Source organism: Cygnus olor, chromosome Z, assembly GCF_009769625.2.
Source record: "Cygnus olor isolate bCygOlo1 chromosome Z, bCygOlo1.pri.v2, whole genome shotgun sequence".
Lineage (NCBI taxonomy): Eukaryota > Metazoa > Chordata > Aves > Anseriformes > Anatidae > Cygnus > Cygnus olor.
Window position 1 is genome coordinate 72245840 of NC_049198.1, and position 17573 is coordinate 72263412.

Sequence of the window (17573 nt, forward strand, 5' to 3'; positions counted from 1 at the left end):
CAGTATTTCTAGGAACTGTTCCAGAAGAAGGACCGTTGGGACACAGTTGTGTGGAAATAATCGAACATACACCAGCTGCGAAGATTTGAAGGATGTACCCCTTGAAAGGTATGACTGGGAACTTTTACTGATGGTAGTAGTTTTGTGGAAGATGGAACACAATATGCAGGGTATGTAGTAACAACCCTGAAGACAGTAATCGAAGCAAAACCTTTACCACTTGGAACATCAGCACAGTAAGCGGAACTGATAGCCCTAACTCAAGCACTGGAACTGAGTAAAGGAAAGATGATAAATATTTGGACAGATTCAAAGTATGCCTTTGGAGTAGTCCATGTTCATGGAGTATTATGGAAAGAAAGAGGGCTGTTGTCCTCACAAGGGGCCTATATAAGGTATCAAGAGGAGGTGTTAAATTTGATAAATGCGGTACAAAAACCAAAACAAGTGGCTATTATGCACTGTAAAGCTCATCAAGGAGGAACCTCGAAAATATCAGAAGGGAATCAGCTGGCAGATCGAGCAGCTTGACAAATTGCTCAGGAGGTGTGGAATGTAATGGCTTTGGTACCACTCAAGGTAGGCCCCACTCGTCTTAATCTTCCCAAGGAACCAAGATATTCACCAGAGGATGAGAAATTAGCAAATCTCCTAAAGGCCCGAAAGAACTCTGATGGATGGTATGTAACCGCTACAGGCCAGGTAGCAATATCCCCCTTGGTGATGTGAGAAATACTTCAGACAAGACATAATGAATGTCACTGGGGTGCAGAGGCAATGGTATCATTTTTAAAACGTAGCATTATCTCTACACATATGTTAACAATGGCAAAGTCAGTAATGTCAAAGTGTGAGATTTGTCTGAAAAATAATCCAGTAGCAAGAAACCATGCTGAGATGGGAAGAGTTAGAGTAGGAATAGAACCAGGAGATTACCGGCAAGTTGATTTTGTAGAGTTATCTAGGACTAGGGGATATTGGTATTTGTTAGTAGGGGTTGACACCTTTTCCGGATGGCGAGAAGCCCTTCCCTGTCGCACTAATCAAGCTAAAGAGACAGTAAAATGGTTATTGCGGGAAATCATTCCGAGGTTTGGGGTACCGTTAGGAATATCCTCAGATAGGGGACCCCACTTTGTTGCATCTGTGGTTAAAGACATAAGCTGGCTATTAGGAATTTCTTGGAATTTACATACTGCATGGAGACCCCAATCTAGTGGACAGGTAGAAAGGATGCAGTTTAATTGCAGTTACCAGAGAAAAAGGAAACAGATCATCATTTGAATCTGAGGCAGTAAAATTTAAATGAGATATTTGGTGCTGATCTTCAACAAAACATCTGAAATTTGACAAAAAGGCAGTTTTCATAAGCATTACATTGTGGCATTGTATTTATATCTAAGAAACCAGAAAACTAAAAGAAAATTAGAGCCAATGAATATGCAGAATTCAGATCAACTTAAGCAAGAACATATAAAGGAGCACATTTACCATGACAACAACTAATAGTCGGGACAAGACCTTACATTAAGGAAAATGTAGATGAGTGTTTGTGGCATGTTCATGGGAACTGGGAATTAATGGAGGAAGAAGCTTTCAACAGGAAGACCTGATAGAGCCTTTAGCAAAAAATGTTTTTTTAGAAAGCTTTTCTAACACATAAGCTGAGTTTTGTGAACTCATCCACTCTTTATCTTTGATTGTTGCAGTTAATTAGATGTTGTGGCATGCTGGGGATGGGATGGTCACTGGGTGGAGGAAGGCGTTGAGAAAAAATTGAAAAGTGTTAGCAGAAGCAAGATGAAAAAAAAAAAGTTCATTAAAGTTTTTAATTGGGTGTCAGCAGCTTTTCAGTATTTTATAGCAACATAATTATATTCTAATGCATCAGCATTTAGCTTCTTTCACTAAGTCCTCAGAATTACAATTACCAGTTGGTCATAGTGTTTTGAGAGCTTGAATTGGGTTCTTTTTTTTGAAACCGAATAACTGTAATTCTGATGAGAATGTTCTATAGGTTCCTAAATGTCTTGATGATCTCTTATCATCTTTCAAATATGAAATCAATCACAAACCACTGTGTACTTCCATCTTTGTAGCCTCTCAATTAAAACATATTTCACATTTTGAGTTTAAACAACAGTTCTCCAAATATTTTGATGATGCTGTTTAGAAGCTGACATCCTTTCTCTGCTTTAACTTATAGTTAATAAATACAGGAAGTGCTTCCACTTGCTGCTTACTGTGATCCGGAAAGACACAAGTAGAAATGGTGTTTGACCTTCCTTCAAATGTTTTCTGTGCTTCTAAGGACTTTCAGCCTAGACTCAGTGCTTTATCTATGTGCTAATTAGTCCATTGAGGACATTACTATTTTTCTTTTTTACCTTTCTACCACATGGTGCTTGGGAATCACTATCAGGCACTGGCTAATGCACATCAGCTTTATTTTTCTCTAACACAACTGTCTTTGCATTACACACCATGTCCCTACTTTGCTTCCCATGAACCTCTCAAAATAAAATCCCCTCTGGACATATTCAGTGAAGTGTGTAGGTACAGATGTAAGTCCTTTGATTACTCTAGACCTCAGCAGGTCTTGAGGGCTGAGGATGAGGGCTGAGGACGAACGGCCATAACCTATGATAAACTTAAAAAGGAGACACCAGGATCTTAGCAGAAACAGTCTCAGGTTCCTGAAGCAGCTGAAAAAGGGCAGAGGCTTCCAGAGGGCAAGAGTGAGTGAGGCAGCTTTCACTGAGTTGTTAGGACCCATTAGGAAAACAATTTGAAAAATTCTTGAGCAAATCTATGATTCCCAGAAAAAGTAAAAAATAATAATAATGAAAAAAATGAAAAATAATGGGAAAACAATGAACTGGAGGAAAGCATTTTTAACGAGTTCAGAATAGTCTGACACACCATCTGGTTCCATTCACAGAGGACTTTGCTAAATGGATACACATTTGTTTCCATGTTAGAGCGATGGGATATTGGAAGTGTTTCTTCCTTTTTTCTTTTTTTTTTTTTCATGTTCTCTGGAAACATAGAATTAGAAAAAGAGTTAAAAAAAATACAAAACGTGTAATTTCCAACAAAGAACCAACCACAATTGTAAGAGTCTCGTTCTGCTTCCATCTTTTCCCTTTTCTTTTATCTGCAGTAATTCTTCCAGCTCGCAATTCAATTGGGCCAGGTGGGAAGTAAAAAACAGTGGTACACAGATGTTTTTCAGTAAATGCATGCCTTGTTTTTTAATCTGAAAATTAGTGTACAAGGGATAGATTAGTACAAAATCTCAAAAAACACAGATAGGTAGGTAGTTCAATAGAAAAGCTGTAATTCCTTATGTCTCAAAAATATAACATATAGATTTAATACAATTTTATATTAACCCAAAGAAACTTGTTCAGTAGAAATTGAAATTAAATATATCTCTTAAGATAGAGACCTGTTGGCTATATCCAAAAGGAAATAACATAAAAATCTGACAGTAACATTCCAGTTGCATTTTATCAGGAAATAAGCAGTATTTCATGAACATGGTAAAGTAGTCATGAGACATGGGGCAAACAAACATTTGTGCAACAATGTAGATGCGCAACAGGAAAACTGTACAGCTAGTGTAGGTTTTCAGTATTTAAATACTTCATCCACTTTGTTTTCTCAACTAGTAGGTTCCTTTCTATACCCTCCCCACAATTAGTTAATCTGATTCCACAGAAAGCAGTGGAGTTGAATTGAACTCTATGGAGGGAGAATCTGTCATTAGGTAACAACACAACACATGATTAAAAATGATTTAAAAATGATTTTTTTAGCTTATTCAGCCACCTACTTCTTCAATAGATTTTCTTTCTTTACTTGATCTAAGGCTCCTTTTTTCAAATCATGTATGCCTTCCTCAAACTGGTTGACCAATAACTTTTATTCTATTGAAATAAAATATTTTGACAAATTTACCATTTAAATTAAAACATGAAACTATGTGTGCAGACTTCAAATCTGAAAGGCCAAAATGAGCAGGTAGTTGAAACCTAATGCAGTGACAGCTTGTCCACACACTTGAACAAATTATTTATGCACACACACAAACATAAATATGTAAAGCAGATGACTGAAGCTTATCACAAAGAAAAATATTCATTGCCACTTTCCTTCTGTATGTCACGAAAACATTCTAAGGCATTACTACAACATAACTTTGATCTGGTGAATGAAACTCATGTCATATGCAACTAATAGTGAACACGGAAGTCCTGACAAATTAAATCCTACTTTGGGGCTCTGGAATTGACTTTTTTCTTCATGGCCTGCAAAGAAAGATTCATCACTTGAGAGAGCAGCTATAGTACCAGCAAAGTCAATAGCACGTGACAGAGAAGGTGTACTGAAGCAATGATTTAGCAAGTTCAGATTCTAAAATGAATTATTTGAATCAAAAAGGGCTTGAATGCCATTTGGACTTCATGGCTGTGTGGAAACACCAAGGGATGTAAAGAAATTCCTTTCTCAAAATAAGTGGGAGGGGAGTGTGTCCCTGGTCTCACTCTCTCCCTCAAACATAAGGACTGGAGCTATCAATGTGGTCTGAGAACCAAGTACTGTTGGACAGCTGCCTTTTTACACTGGGCAGAGGGAGCACAGTAGGGCTGGCTTACCCTCAGTGGATACAAAGCATGAGTTTTCTCTGAGTTCTTGTGCATCAACACCCACAGAAATATCATCCAAACTGTAAATGACCGCAAAGGATCCTGTGAATTAAATGGTGCTTATTCAAGCATGGTCAGACCATTATTTAGCTGTCTTACTGCTTTCATGGACATTCCTGGGATACGTAATAACCAGCATTGCAATAATCAAAATAGAAAGAGAAAAAGAAATGGCATCTGCCTTTTGATGATTTTAGATGATGGCATAATCTCCGGTCATGCTACCAAAACACTGGCAGTTCCCCTCCCAACCTCATAGTATCTGTACCTTAACACAAACAGACTAGCTGCTGTTGGCAATCAATATGTTGAAAGCAGTTAATACACATACACTGAGATACCAGAAGGCTGTTGCCCTACTCAGAGCAGCAGGAGATACATAGTCTGCCCTCTAGGCTTCCACATTAATATCTATGTATTTTGTCAGAAAGTGCTAGAAGACCTAATTTAAACCGCATCTTGTTATTTTTACATGATCTATGGGAGGGAAAGTAGGTCAAAAAACTTTGGGGAGGAAATACCTGTAAGCGATACCAAACAAAAAGGTCTGACCCAGCTCTGTCCGGGATTGTCAGATTCATTTTCCTTGTGATCCAACTCTGTCAGATTGTCAGATCATGTTACGTACTCCCTAGAAGCAAAGTATAATCCAACAGGTAGCACCACAGAACGTCTGCAGGGTGCTCCCTAGGAAAACTCCTGACATCTAGTTCATCTGAAATATTACCAGATTTACTTGCTGGTAGTATCCTTCTCCCTTACATATAAATTAATGGTATAGAGTATTACAAAAAGAAAAATATCCAAATAAATAAATGTACCTTGGTTCTTTCCCCTGGTGTTGTTCTAGCTCCGGTTAGTGAAATATTACTGTGATCTTTGTTAAACAGTAAATGACTCCTTAGTTTCTGTACCATATACAATTTCACATGTAACATAAGTTCTCCCAGTGTGCACTTTTTCTTAAATGTGAGTGCCTATAAAATAGATACAGGCACAGTACTACCAACTGTGGATGCTCCTCAGGACGCAAACACAAGGAAGTCAAATCAAACAGCAGTCTGCCAGCACGCTTAGTTGCAGAATCCCACAGAAGATGCAGCCTACAGGACAAAAATCAATTGAGTGTACATTCAAATGTTTACAGTCAAACGTGCTAAAATAATAATCAGAACTGTGACTGTACTTACCGGAGACAGACACTGACTTCTGCATGCATGCTAAGTACCTCTGTTGGCAGAAGGAAATGACTACTAAACACACTGAATGCATAGTCACTTGATATTCCTCACTCCAAAAAAAAGGCCAATATGCCAATGGACGAATGGACAGCTAGACAGACAGAAAGAACTGACTGGATGAGAGAGACTTTCAGGGTGTTTGTAACTGATTTGTACTTGCAGTACCTGCAGACTGGCAACAACTGGGGTGCAGTAGGGGATGGCAAGTTTCTTCCCTAGGTCACTCCAAGAGAAATAACTATAATGATCAACTCTTAATATGTAATGGTTTCCCTGATTTCATATAATTCAGCTCCTAGTTACCTGGAGGCACATGTAGGAATACGTGGGCATTCATTTCCAATCATTTGCTTTCATCTACATGTTACATAATCTAGCACTATAACAAGATTCCCTTCATGAGCCCTAAAAGGGCTTAGAAGCTCCAGTATGGAGCTTCCTTCTTCCTTGATTTCAAACAGAAGTCCCCTGCAATAGAGATTTGACATTTTGTATTTTAAGGGATGTGCTATTACGATTTTAATTTCAAACAGATATTTGGACTTCTAACAACATGTTGTTAAACCAAGTAACACCAAAGACTACATACATACAGTTATGCATGTCTTATCAAAGCTGTCCAACAGATAATATTCTTGGAACTAATTGTCTCTATCTGAAAAGGAGTCTAAATTAAGTAATCCCAAGAAAGTGTGTCATGGTCTTCAGTTGGGTTAGAGTTAATTTTCTTTGTAGAAGCTCATATGATTCTGTGTTTTGGATTTCTGATGAAAACAGTGCTGATAGCACACCCATGTTTTGGTTGTTGCAAAGCAGTCTTACACAGAACCAAGGGTTTTCCAGCTTCTTGTGCTGCTCCACCAGCGACGCAGCTGGGGGTGCACAAGGAGCTGGGAGGGGACACAGCCAGGACAGCTGACCCCAGCTGGCCAAAGGGATGTCCCATACCATGTGGCGTCATGCTCATCAATAAAAGCTGAGGTGAAGAAAGAGGAAGGGGTGGATGTTCAGCATGATGGCGTTTGTCTTCCTAAGAAACCACTATGTGTGATGAGTCCAGTTTTCTTGGAAGTGGCTGAACACCTGCCTGCCAATGAGAAGTAGCAAATGTGCTTTGCTTGCATGGGCAGCTTTTGCTTTACAGTCTTTATCTCAACCCACAAATTCTTGCACTTTTACCTTTCCGATTCTCTCCCCCATCCCACCTGGGGAGAGTGGGTAAGCGGCTGTGTGGTGCTCAGCTACCTGCCACAGTTAAACCACAAAAATAATAATTCTGAATTAATCCTCAGCAAAGGAATCCTTAACTGATACAATGTCCTATACAGATATAGGTAAAACACTCAGCATAGATAGGACTAATTCAATAAAAACATTTGAACTCTTCATGTCTATTCAGTAGATTGTATCTACCATTAAATTTTAAGGCTGAAAAACATCAGTATACAAATCTAGTCTAACATCTTCTGCAAGATGAAATTTTGGATTATGTTTTATATGTTATGCGCACAGTATTTCTGAATTGCTCTGGATCCTCCAGGAAGATATCTATTATTCATTGAGAAACAGAAGGGGATTAAGGTATTTATTTTCCAATAGCACTTACTTGCTTAAAACTGTAGTTTAAACTTAATAACGGAAAGGATTGTCTTTCCTTAGTCATGCAGCGTGGAATAAATAGTGTGGAAATAGCCATATACTTAGCCATGCACTGTAGGTCGTAACCATGCACTGTGTACAATAAAGCACCATGGTCTTAATCAGCGAGGTCTCAGGTAAAACTGTAAAATTGTCTGTTAGGTTAATCATGTGAAACTATCTGACTGAGAATACAAAATGTCACTGTTCTGAGCTACATAGCAAGTCTTTTGCATGGAAAATGTAATCTAGTAAACTAAACCTAAGGCCAATCCATGCATTGGAGTATCCCCAGTGGAGGAAAAAGCTTGTCTCAAAGTGAGTATAAGCTTGTGTCCTGTAAACTATTCAGGGATTCCAGAGAAAGGAACTGCGTAATGACAGATATGAGACTTTTACTGTTACTGTGGGTTGTGGTTTAGCCCAGCTGGCAGCCAAACACCACACAGCCGTTCGCTCACCCTCCCCCCTCCCTCTCCGGGATGGGGGAGAGAAACGGAAAAGTGAAGTCTGTGAGTTGAGATAAAGACAGTTTATTAAGACAGGGAAAAGAATAACAACAATAATAATAATAATAATAGTATTAATAGTAATAATGTGTACGAAATAAGTGATGCACAATGCAATTGCTCACCACCCGTTGACCGATGCCCAGCCTATCCCCGAGCAGCCGGCCCCCCCCTCCACCCTGGCTAGCCACCCCTATATATTGTTCAGCATGACGTCAGGTGGTATGGAATACCCCTTTGGCCAGTTTGGGTGAGCTGTCTTGGGTCTGTCCCCTCCCAGCTCCTGCTGCATCCCTAGCCTGCTCGCTAGCAGGACAGAGAGAGAAGCTGAAAAGTCCTTGGCGTGGTGTAAGCACTGCTCTACAACAATTAAAACATCAGCATGTTATCAGCGCTCTTCTCATTCTAATCCAAAACATAGCACCCTGCCAGCTACTAGGAGGAAAATTAACTCTGTCCTACCTGAAACCAGGACACTGTGAAATGGTGACAATTAGGATGTGGAAAAAGCATACATCTCATGAGCAATTATTAGTAAGCTGTTAATGTGACACCTATTTCAGTTGCATTTTGGTTAGATGTTCTGCATGAACTGTCTGTTTTTTTCTGGTTGTTTTCTCCGTTTTTTTTTTTTTTTTTTTTTTTGGAGGGGGGTGTTGTTTGGTTGTTGGTTGATTGGTTTGGGTTTGGGTTTTTTGTTTGCTCATTTGTTTCAGATCAAAACCACTGCAGAAATCTTTGGCAGATGCTCAGACATACCCTATCAGTTGACAGCATATCAGATTTTTGGCCTGATCAGTCGCTACGATCACCTCACTCACCTCCAGCAGGGATTTTCAGCCTAGCAGCTTTTCTGAGGAGAACAAGGTACCAGGCACCTCAGATACTGAAGCACATGGGCAGTTTTGGGCCACTCATACATACATTCTTTTCTCAGATTTCCTTCCAAATACTTCACGTTCGTATCAAGTTGTGCCATTTTGTAAACCCTACTTCTACTAGGGAGGGTTGGATCTGCCAGCCTGACAGCATGACTACCAGAGATCCATGTTCCAGGCAGGACCAAGGCAGGACCAAGGCAGGACAGGCCCACAGAGCAAACCAAGACAGCACATAGATATATATATATATATACATGGCCAGTCACTCTGATGAGCATGGACAGACACACTCAGCACTCACAAATGTCCTGTTCCTCTCTCTGGGTGATCAGGATGGAGGTCTCCTGGTGGGAAAGATACCTATGTATCAGGCCAGCAAGGGGCCTGGGCAGGATGTCCCTCCTGCTGAGCCCATAATTTGGGTTACCAAATGCTACTGGGGCCCTGTGCTCTGCTGGGCATCTGGAAATGGGCCTGGGATGGGATGGTGGTCCCTGGGATGGGATGGCAGCAGCCAGGGCTGGGTGTTATCTGGGAACTCTCATTTCCCGCCCCCCCCCCCCCCCCTCCCCCCCCCCCGTTGTCTCTCTGAGCTCCTTTGTGGGAGTGCAAATGAGCTTTTATCCCATTATCTAACACACTCACTAGGGGCCTGAGTGTTAAATGACATGAAGCCTTATAAAAAGCTGAACAATTGGGCAGAGAGGGGGGAAAATACATCCTTTTTTCCTGTTATGAAAGGCAAAGTGTTTATACTTGAAGAGAAAATTTAAAATAAAAAGTGACACTAAGCGCAGGTTTTAGTAGATATGCTTCATTATTCTAAATTTTAAAGTCTTTGAAGCAGGAGGGATTTGGCACTGTAATTTTTCCCAGATTGAGGGGCGGGGGGGAAAGAGGGCAATCAAAAGAAAATGTTGCAATTGTACCAGCACGTTATATCTATTGTTTTCAGCTGTGAGAATCTAAATACAACATAGAGAAGAATAGAAAGTAAAAAAAGAAGAGTTTGAGATATGCTTTAGAAATATACTAATTTAAAAGAAAGAACTCAGAATGTACTTAGAAAAAAATGCAAAGAAGCATCATAAAATATCTAGGTAAAAGTATTACCCATTGCAATATGCCAAGAGGTATTATTACCTGTTTAGATTAACTGAAAATATATCCATAGATACTTTGCCCTTCCTAGTAGCTTATCTCTCCCTATTTCTCTCCTCTCCCTTGCTCTTTGTTTGTTTTTCCAAAATAAGAATGAGAACATCACATTCAGGAATGAAGACATTTGAGTAACATTATGGAAAACAGCAAAACTGCTGACGTTTACAAAAGAAGTAGAGTAAATAGTAAAAACATTTTCCATTAACTTCAGCAGGTTTTGGATTAGATTCACAGATAAAATTACTGCAATGGACTTAGAATAAAATTTGGAGGACAGATAGAAACAAGTGTTTATAACTGAGTTCTGGAAAGAGAAAAGAAGAAAAAAATGGAAGTAAGACATAAGGACTTAACTTGAGAATAAAAATTAGATAATCATTGGTAAATTAGTATCCCCTTCTTCAGAGAATCTGAGTAAACTAAATCTTATTCATGCAGTGAAGTCTCTGCTAGTGAACTGTGTTGTGCTGCAGGTACGAAGCTTTACCATAGAGCTTCGTAAGAATCATAAAGATTACAGGGTGTCATTGTGATTTATGTGGGATTTATAATCCCAGGACACACCTGACTGCATCACAAAACAAACAAACAAACAAAGATTTACCAAAAGCACAGTTCTAGATAGGACTTTGTCCCAAATACAGACTAAAAAAACCTTTATCCACAGTCAGTCCTCATTTCTGGTTAATACTTTGAATTACTGCAGTATAGAACAAGTAGTTATATTACTTAGTAGTTATATCACAAAACGCATTGCCTCCCGTCCCCCATCCCAAAATTAGTAGCAATTGGTTGGTTTGAAAGACACCAACATTTTTAGGCAATTTGCTATATATATCAAAATGTACTTGGGAGACAACATGGTCTCCTTTGTTCCTAGTGTGAATATTGTATCATAATTTCCATCTTCCTAGACCCAAAACCTCATACTGTGCCATTGTTATCAGTATCCTGGGAATATACAACAAAAGCGTGAAAAGTCCAAATTACAGAGGTGCATTCTGAATATCTCAGCCTAGATATTCAAGGCTAGAACACAGGGAAATGGGAATTAGGCTTGAAAACCACTGAAGAAAAAGTAAGGATCATAACGACATGGAATCTCAAACAGAGATTTGTAGCAGAGGAAAAAAATGGAATGGAGAATACATTTTGTGTTGAGCTAAAGACAGGTAAGACAACAGAGGAGGCACAGGACAGGAGAAAATATTACTGCAATACTGGTAACATCTGAAGTAAAATTAATCTCCTCAAGCTTTTGAAGCACCTGAATCATCAGAAACATCCTCTAACATATGAATCAGAAGAATCTTGAAGTTATAATGTGCTTATACTTACATACATCATTGTTATGTACATTATTCAGCTGTTTGGGTTTCAAACAATAAAGTTCCAAACAAACAACCAAATGCTAGGAATATGATGGCTATTTTTTTTTCCCTTTGTGAGCACCAGAAGCAGTTTTCAGCAGTTGGGAACAGGGGTCACCAAAATAACTCACACCATGTACTTCTACCAGAGCTTGCTGTACTGTCACAAGCAGAACCAAACAATGCTACACTAGCAAGTATTTTCAAGTTGCTGGGATGAGAATTACTGGTCTGAAACCTGGAATTAACTTCTAATGTTTCATTCACCTTACATAGCACTTGGCTGTCTTGTTTGTTGGTTGTTTTTTTTTCTTGCTTTTTTTGTTTGTTTTTGTTAACATTCTGATGTGCTGATATGTGGCCTGCAATAGGTATTTGAAAGTCATTTTTCAACTTTCATCGAAAGAAAGGTTCCCCAGCCCAGGACATGACATAGAATCATTGTAGAATCATAGAACGGTTTGGGTTGGAAGAAAGCTTAAAGATCATCTAGTTCCAGACCCCCTGCCATGGACAGGGACACCTCCCACTAGACCAGGTTGCCCAACACTCCCTCCAACCTGGCCTTAAACACTTCTAGGGATGGGGCATCCACAGCTTCTCTGGCAGCCTGTTCCAGTGCCGAGCCAACAAGCGATGTTGTTTGCACCTCTGGGAGAGCATATTTAAGAAAGGGAAAAACAAAGCAAAACAAAACAAACAAACAAAAAAACTGCTGCAACACAGCAGCTGGGAGAGAGAGAGGAGTGAGAAACAGCCTTGCAGCCCCCAAGGTCAGTGAAGAAGGAGGGGGAGAGGTGCTCCGGGCACTAGAGCAGAAGTGCCCTGCAGCCTGTGATGAGGACCATGGTGAAGCAGGCTGTCCCCTTGCAGCCCGTGTCCACGGTGGAGCAGGGTTCCACGCTGCAACCTGCGGAGGAGACCATGGTGGAGCAGGTGGACCTGCACTGATGGAGGCTGCGGCCTGTGGAGGACCCCTGCCGGAGCAGATTCCAGGCCGGAACTGTAGCCCGTGGAGAGGAGCCCACGCAGGAGCAGGGGGTCTGGCAGGAGCTCCTGCCAGTGGGGGACCCAGGCTGGAGCACTTTGCTCCTGACAGATGGACCCCGTGGTATGGACCCATATCTGGAGCAGTTCTTGAAGAGTTGCTGCCTGTGGGCAGCCCCCGCAGGCTCAGTTCAGCAAGGACAGCATCCCGTGGGAGGGACCTCACATGGACCAGGGGCAGAGAGTGACCATGAAGGAGCGGTGGAGACAAAGTGCTATATACTGACCGCAGCCCCATTCCCCCATTCCTCTGCGTGGCTCGGGGGGAGGAGGTGGAAGACGGTGGAATAGGGGGAAGGCATTTTTGGTTTCTTTGTTTCTCACTTCTCTAGATTGTTAGTAATAGGCAATAAATCTTGCTATCTCCCTAATCTGAGTCTGTTTTGCCCATTATGATAACTGTTGAGTGATCTTCCCGTCCTTATCTCAACCTTTGAGCCCTTTGTGTCGTATTTTCTCCCCCTCCTCAAAGAGGAAGGAGGAGTGAGAGAGCAGCCGTGGTAGAACTCGGCTGCCCGCCTGAGTAAAACCACCACACTCACCACCCTCAGAGTAAAGAATTTCTTCCTTATATCTAACCTAAATCTACCCTCTTTTAATTTAAAGGCATTACCCCTAGTCCTGTCACTACACCCCCTGACAAAGAGTGCCTCTCCAGCTTTCCTGTAGGCCCCTTTAGGTATTGGAAGGCCATGTAACGTCTCCCTGGAGCCTTCTCTTCTCCAGGCTGAACAACCCCAGATCTCTCAGCCTGTCTTCATAGGAGAGGTGCTCTGGCCCTTTGATCATCCTTGTGGACCTCCTCTGGGCTTGTTCTAATACATCCATGTTCTTCCTGTGCTGGGTAGAGGCCCCAGAGCTGAACGCAGCACTCCTGGCGGGGTCTCATGAGATCAGAGCAGAGGGGAACAATCACCTCCCTCGCCCTGATGGCCACACTGCTTTTGATGCAACCCAGGATACGGATGGCTTTCTGAGGTACCAGCACACATAGCTGACCATGTCCAGCTTCATGTCAACCAACACCCCCAGGTCCTTCTCCTCAGAGCTGCTTTCAATCCATTCTTCTCCCAGCCTTTATTTGTGCTGGGGATTGCTCCAGCCCAGATGCAGGACCTTGCACTTGGACTTATTGAACTCCATGAGGTTCACAAAGACTCACCTCTCAGGTCTGCCTGGGTCCTTCTGGATGGCATCCCTTTCCTCCAGCCCGTCTACTGTGCCACACAGCTTCGTGTCATCATCAAACTTGCTGATTGTGCTCTCAGTCCCACTGTCCATGTCACCGACAAAGATGTTAAACAGCACCAATCCCAATACTGATCCCTGAGGAATACCACTCATTACTGATCTCCACCTGGATATGAAGCTGTTGACAATTCTTTGAGTGCAACCATCTAGCCAATTCCTTACCCACCAAGTGGTCTATCTGTCAAATCCATGTCTCTCCAATTTAGAGACAAAGATATCATGGGGGACAGTGTCAAATGATTTGCATCAGACCAGGTAGATGACATTAGTTGCTCGTCCCCTATCCACCAATAGTGTAACCCCATTGTAGAAGGCCACCAGATTTGCCAGGCATGATTTGCCCTCACTGAAGACATGTTGGCTGTCACCAATCACCTCCTTATTTTCCATGTGCCTTAGTAGAGTTTCCAGGAGGATCTGCTCCATGACCTTGCCAGGCACAGAGGTGAGACTGACTGGCCTGTAGTTCCTCCAGTCTTCCTTTTTTCCCTTTTTGAAAATGGTGGTTATGTTTCCTCTCTTCCAGCCTGCGGGAACTTCACTGGACTGCCACAACTTCTCTAATATGATGGACAGTGGCTTAGCAACTATATCTGCCAGTTTCCTCGGGATCTGTGGATCCATCTTATCAGGTCCCATGAACTTGTGCAGCTTCAGGTTCCTTAGCATGTCTTGAACCTGATCTCCTACAGTGGGAGATTAATTTTCTTACCCAGTACTGGGATGGCTCTGGATGGCTAAGATGCCAGCCTTGAAGCACAGCAGAGACTCATAGTGATTTTCTGGCCACTAAAGGTATCACTGTACTGGCTCAACAGTGGGAAACAAATAAGGGAGCTTTTCCTAATCTTATAGATTTTACAGCCTGGAATCAAAATGAGCTCAGAAAGCCAAAACAGTTTTGGTAAGGCTTATGCAAAAGGCCATGTCTGATTCACATCACCCAAGGGAGCTATTTCTGTGAAATATGGCCTGACTGCAGCCAGCACTGCCTCACTGCTCTCTGCTCCACATGGAGGGACAATCGCAACCCAAAGTACTCAAAGTGTATTGTCATCTGTTTCCTCTAAGGCCATATCATGATAGTGATGAACAAATGGAACTAGCTGAAATAAATATCCTCCACATCAGTAAGGCTCTTTTTAAAGGCCTATGTACAGTACCCAAGCAGGTACCTAATTCAAATGACTAAGTCCTAAACTTACCTAAGGATGCCGTGGATGCTCTGGATCCCACAGTTACTGTTCCATACTCTGAAAGAAAAGCTGGGGAGACTTAAAGACAACTTATGCGCTCAATGGAGATATTAGAAAAGTTTCTATGGTCTGTATTATGCTGGTTTCAGAAAAGATGATCAGCTCATAAAGCTCATTTCTGGGCTTCAGGGACAAAAAAACACCCCTGTGAGGTCCTTTAAGTATAGGTTCAGAAGTTTCTGTTGTTGCAACACACAGTTCATCAGTTGTGGATCACTGGCTTTTTTTTTTTTTTTTTTTTTTAAACAAATATATCTCTGTGTCTTCTATCTGGAGTGGCCATGGTAACATGACTGAAGAAAATTACCATGAACCAGGCATAGCTCCATGCATCCAACATTGTAACTTGTATCTCCAAATTTTAGCTACATTCTTAAAGATACATTTCTCTCTTGGGGGATTCATTCATATCTTAACTGTAGTTAACGTAGGCATGTTTTCTAAGGCAGAAGGGGAAGAAGGGAATGAGAGAGGGAAGAAAGGAGGAAAGGAGAGAATGTGAGGGCTTCTTTGTCCCACAAGTGTTTAAAAAGCACACAGCAGAGAAATGTCTAAAGGCAAACTGAAAAAAAAAAAAAAGACAAATGCTGCAGTCCATTCATTGCAGTCCAAATCCATTTTGTCTTACATAATATTGCAAGTATGAATAACAACTGGGAAGGATAGGTTCAGAGATAAAGTGTGTTTGCAATAGAAACTACTCATGTTTACCAGAAAATTGTAAATTTAATCTCATTAATGAACTCTGGAAAACCACCATGCAGGGTATCACATAGCTACGGAAATCAGTTTAGCAGTGAGAACTTCTGGTTACTCATGGTGCAGCAACATCACAATGTGACAGTAGCCACACTAGTAGTAAATCCAGTGGTGGAAAATGAGGAAACAGTGTGGACAAATTCCAGAAGCCTGGGAGAGAAAATATCTTAAAAAAAAACACATATCAGAGACATACAAGAAGAAATGCTTACATGAATTAAATGCCTACATGGATTGGAGATATATTTAAACAGATGCTGATCACAGAATCACAGAATCATCTAGGTTGGAAGAGACCTCCAAGATCACCTAGTCCAACCTCTGACCTAACACTAACAAGTCCTCCACTAAACCATGTCACTAAGCTCTACATCTAAATGTCTTTTAAAGACCTCCAGGGATGGTGACTCAACCACTTCCCTGGGCAGCCTATTCCAATGCCTAACAACCCTTTCAGTAAAGAAGTTCTTCCTAATATCCAACCTAAATCTCGCCTGGTGCAACTTTGGCCCATTCCCCCTTGTCCTGTCACCAGGCATGTGGGAGAATAGACCACCCCCCACCTCGCTACCGCCTCCTTTAAGGTATCTATAGAGTGCGATAAGGTCGCCCTGAGCCTCCTCTTTTCCAGACTAAACAACCCAAGCTCCCTCAGCCGCTCCTCGTAAGACTTGTTCTCCAGACCCCTCACCAGCTTCGTTGCCCTTCTCTGGACTTGCTCGAGCACCTCAATGTCCTTCTTGTAGTGAGGGGCCCAAAACTGAACACAGTACTCGAGGTGCGGCCTCACCAGAGCTGCCGAGAAGGAACAATCACTTCCCTAGACCTGCTGGCACACTGTTTCTTATACAAGCCAGGATGCTGTTGGCCTTCTTGGCCACCTGAGCACACTGCTGGCTCATATTCAGCCGACTATCAACCAATACTCCCAGGTCCTTCTCTGCCAGGCAGCTTTCCAACCACTCATCTCCCAGCCTGTAGCGCTGCTTGGGGTTGTTGCGCCCCAGGTGCAGGACCCGGCACTTGGCCTTGTTGAACTTCATGCAGTTGGCCTCAGCCCATTGGTCCAGCCTATCCAGATCATCCTGCAGAGCCTTCCTACCTTTGAGCAGATCAACACACGCACCTAACTTGGTGTCATCTGCAAACTTACTGAGGGTGCACTTGATCCCCTCATCCAGACCATCGATAAAGATATTAAAGAGGACTGGCCCTAGTACTGAGCCCTGGGGGACTCCACTAGTGACCGGCCTCCAACTGGATTTAACTCCGTTCACCACAACTCTTTGGGCCCAGCTATCCAGCCAGTTTCTAACCCAACAAAGTGTACGCCAGTCCAAGCCAAGAGCAGCCAGTTTCTTGAGGAGAATGCTGTGGGTAATGCTGTCAAAAGCCTTACTGAAGTCAAAGTAGACCACATCCACAGCCTTCCCCTCATCCACCAAGTGCATCACTTTGTCATAGAAGGAGATCAGGTTCGTCAAGCAGGACCTGCCCTTCATAAACCCATGCTGACTAGGCCTGATCACTTGGTTGCCCTGCAAGTGCTGCGTGATGACACTGAAGATAATCTGCTCCATGAGTTTCCTTGGCACTGAGGTCAAACTAACAGGCTTATAGTTTCCTGGGTCTACCTTCCGGTGCTTCTTGTAGACAGGCGCCATGTTTGCTAGTCGCCAGTCGACTGGACCTCCCCTGATAACCAGGACTGCTGATAAATGATGGAAAGCGGCTTGGTCAGCCCTTCC